This window comes from Arachis hypogaea, chromosome 4 (genome assembly GCF_003086295.3).
Source record: "Arachis hypogaea cultivar Tifrunner chromosome 4, arahy.Tifrunner.gnm2.J5K5, whole genome shotgun sequence".
NCBI classification, from domain to species: Eukaryota; Viridiplantae; Streptophyta; class Magnoliopsida; order Fabales; family Fabaceae; genus Arachis; species Arachis hypogaea.
This window is the reverse complement of record NC_092039.1, coordinates 50,880,793-50,884,925: the sequence shown is the minus strand read 5'-3', so window position 1 is coordinate 50,884,925 and position 4,133 is coordinate 50,880,793.

Here is a 4,133-nt window from a genome sequence, read left to right as displayed (position 1 = left end):
ACCCAGCATTCCCAGCTTTTGATGAGTATTTCAAAGGGAGGAAAGAAGGAGAAATAAACAAGGCAATGATCCTTGAAAAAGGAGTGGAAGAAACAATGAAAAAGGCTGGATTCTGGACAAAGCTCATGAAAAAAGACAAAGGAAGTACAAGTGGTCAAAAAGAGGTAAGAAGCAAGAAGAAGCAGGACCCCAAGAATCAAAAAGAACCAAGCAACAAATGAAAGGTGGTCTTATTCCTTAATAATCAAATAATAGTTTGTGAATTGTCTTTATGAGCTTTCTTTCATTTTAAGTGATTTAAGTCTTATATGAAATTTCTAGTATGTTTGTCTGTTTACTGCTTTGAATAAAGTGAATGCCTAGATGTTTGGATATAACTACACCTTCTTAAACAAATGCTTACCATGCTTGTTCTGTTTCCAAAAACAAAAGAAAAGTTTGAACAAAAGTAACTTGGCTCAATTAGTGACAAATCAAGTAGAATTAAGTGGTGGTATGCATGCTTGATTGTTTAGTCAGCTCATTGAAAATTGAGTGTAGAATTATCATTTTTGTGTAGAAGTTGAATACTGTATATGGATCTTGATAAATAAATGTCTTTGGCCATGAAAAAGAAAGAAAAAGAAGAAGAAAAAGCCACTGAAAAAGGGCAACCAAAAAGCAAGAAAAAGAATTGAGAAAATAAGCTAGGCACCAATGGTTTGAACTTCTGAGACAAATGCCTGTGGTGTTTATGTATTAAGGATATGCTTGGATGAATAGGTTCTGAGGAGTGTTTCAACACTTGGTAACTTGGGTTAACTAACCCGGGATTATCAACCAAAAGTCCATTATCAAGAGCAACCTAAATACAAAACATTTAGTCACACAAAGAGGTGCTGGGCACCAATGTCTCAAGAAGAAATGTGAACTAAAATGCCTGTAGTGGATATGTGTAATGCACTGATAAGAAAAAGAAAATGCCAAAGGCTTGTGCAACACATGACACTGAGCAAACAAGGAGCAAAGGAGCTCTAAGAAAAAGAAAAAAAAAGAAGGGAAAAAGTGCTAAGGACATAAGAATAACAAGAGGCCATAGCAGTGTTTGATAGATGCAATGGAAAAAAATGATAATCCTACCTGATAAGAATGAAAAAGTGATGCTGCAACTTTCTGCATAAAACCCTTCTGATGAACTTCAAATGCTTGCTAATATAGCCAAGGTAATTGCTTTTTGTTTCATACTTTCTTCTCAAATAACTCAGAACTTGCTTAGGGACAAGCAAGTATTACGTTTGGTGTTGTGATGCCAAGGCATCTTAGGCTAGTTTCAATAGCATTTTTCTGTTAGTTTTAGTTGTTTTATGCATTTTCTTGAGCTTAAAGTAACCAAGAATGGTTAAATGAACAACAAAGTAATGAATCATCCAAACAGTATAATTTTGATGCAAATTCCATGAGTTTTTAGTCATATTACTTGAATGCTATGAATGGAAGATTTCTCATGAAATTTTGCAAGACTTTGATGCAATTGTTTGGATGATTTCAGGGAAGAAGAGGCTAGGCAAGGAAGCAACAAAATCAATAAAGGAAGCTTGAAGATCACATGTGGAGTTTAAGTTCCAGTTTAAGCTTAAACTGGAACTTAAACTGCCAAGCCATATAATGCTGAAAGTGGCGTTTAACCTCCAGTTTAAGGTTAAACTGGAAGTTAAACGCCAGAATCATGGAAGTTGAGAAATGCTGAAACTGGCGTTTAACCTCCAGTTTAACCTTAAACTGGAAGTTAAACGCCAGAATGAGAATTTCACCAAGGGAGCATTTCCATGTTTAACCTCCAGTTTAACCTTAAACTGGAGGTTAAACGTGTTCGACCCATATTATGCACCAGGAAGCCATTTCCACGTTTAAGCTCCAGTTTAAGGTTAAACTGGAGCTTAAACGTGTTCGGCGTTTTTGCTCCTCCAGGGTTGCCTTCTCATTTCCACGTTTAAGCTCCAGTTTAACCTTAAACTGGAGCTTAAACGTGTTCGACCCAATTTCTCCTCCAGGGTTGCAATCTTCATTTCCACGTTTAAGCTTCAGTTTAACCTTAAACTGAAGCTTAAACGTGTTCGATTATTTACCCTCCAGGATTGCTTTCTTCCATTTCCACGTTTAAGTTTTAGTTTAACCTTAAATTGAAACTTAAACTACAACTTAAACGCCACCTTTTGAAAGGGTTTCTGGGCCAAATATATTGAAGTTTAAGTTAGCATTTGAGCACAAACATTAACTTAAACATACTCTGGTATGAAACCCAATTGAATATCATGGTTTATGGGATTGGGCCTGAAGAATTGATGAGTCTGGAACTTCAATTTGTTGAGTCATGTGTCATTACTTGATTATCACTAAATTGGCTCAATGAATGTTACAGAATTGGATCAGCAGCCTCATCAGGATTATGGATCATAAACCCAAAGCAAAAGGAAATCAAGGAAAGGCCTCAAAGCCCAAGAAACACAACAGAAGCTCAATTTAGAAAGTGTATAAATAGGATAGAATTCAAGATAGTTAGCACTTTGGACACTTGAGAATTTTTCATCAATTTTTCTAGTTTTGAATTCGGAGCTATGACTCACTAAACCCCTTTCATTGGGTTAGGGAGCTCTATTGTAATTCAATGAATCAATCATAGTTTTTATCTTCTTCAATCTTTTCTCTTGAATTTTGTTAGAAAGCTTCTCGATCTAATTCCATTGGTTAGTTTTCTTGGGAAAGAGACTATCCATAATTGGAATCCTTCGGAACCTTGGGAAAGGAATGGAGGATTCATGCTAGAGAAGTTTTCTCACAGTGAATTGGATTGGGGTTTGGATGGATATTGTGACATGTAATCCTACCAAATTGTGGTTCATGAAACTGTGTGGTATAATCAGTGATCGAGCATCATCTCTTCTTATGAACATTTAAACCAAGGAATTGGGAATTTGTTTGTTTTTAGAGAGAATTGGTGAGCCAAGGGATTGGGATCCAATCATATAAGATTGCCAAGCAAAATTCAATGAATGCATTGGTTGAGGAAGGGATAAAATGTTTTGATTCGGAGATCTCAATATCTCCTGAAACCCAATGAATTCCCCATTTCTGATCTACCACTTTCTATTTACATTCTGCAATTAAATTCATGCAACACCCCGATCCCCTTTTAATTTCAGCAATTTAGTTTCTCGTCCTTTAATTCATGCAATTTAACATTCCTCTATTCTCATCCAAATCTTGATTCCGCTCAACTAGAACACAATTCTAATCCGAATTGCTCACTCAACCAATCCTTGTGGGATTCGACCTCACTCTATTGTGAGTTTTTACTTGACGATAACCGGTGCACTTGCCGGAAGGAATTTTTTCCGATTGTGCAACTTCCTAAAATCGTAGCTATCAAGTTTATGGCTAGATCAATGGTGGCTGGGAGTATAACCAAGAAACTGCAAATTCTGAGCAGTCAAGTCTAATGAGAAATTGCCCAACCTCACCCTCCAGTTCTACATTTGAAAATTCTTCATCAATTAACTATGCCTCAACACAAAATCCATCCCATGACTCACAACCAACACAAACTTCCACAAGCCAAGGACTCTCAAGGATTGAGTCCATGCTCAAAAGATGTTGGGAGGAGGAAAAGAAATTCTGGAAAAGAAAAGAGAACTTCTTCACAAACATGGAAGTGCACTTAGCTCAATTGTTGAGTGCAACGAAGAAAGTGGAAAGGCAAGATGAGGAAGCCTCTGTGTCAAGCAAAATTTTAATGAAAAATGAGGTGGAGGAGGCATTTGATCCTAAACTTTTACATTCACAAGAGCTACTTGAGGTGACAATGAAACATAAAGATTCCCTCCCAGAGGCATTAATAGAAAATCATGAAGAAGAAAGGGAGGAAGACACTCAAGAGAAGTCAAACTCAAGTGAAGCAGAATATCACATGAAGGAAGGGGTCATGGAACCACCAATTCAAAAGGCTCTAGATGAATACGAAACTCCAATAATCACACAGCAACCAAATCTTGAATCCAAAGAAGTGAAGGCAACTAGCAAGAACACTAATTTTGTCCCTAATCCAGCAAGCAAGATCAATCAAGCCATTTGCAAAAGGAAGCTTGCTGAGGAAAGGC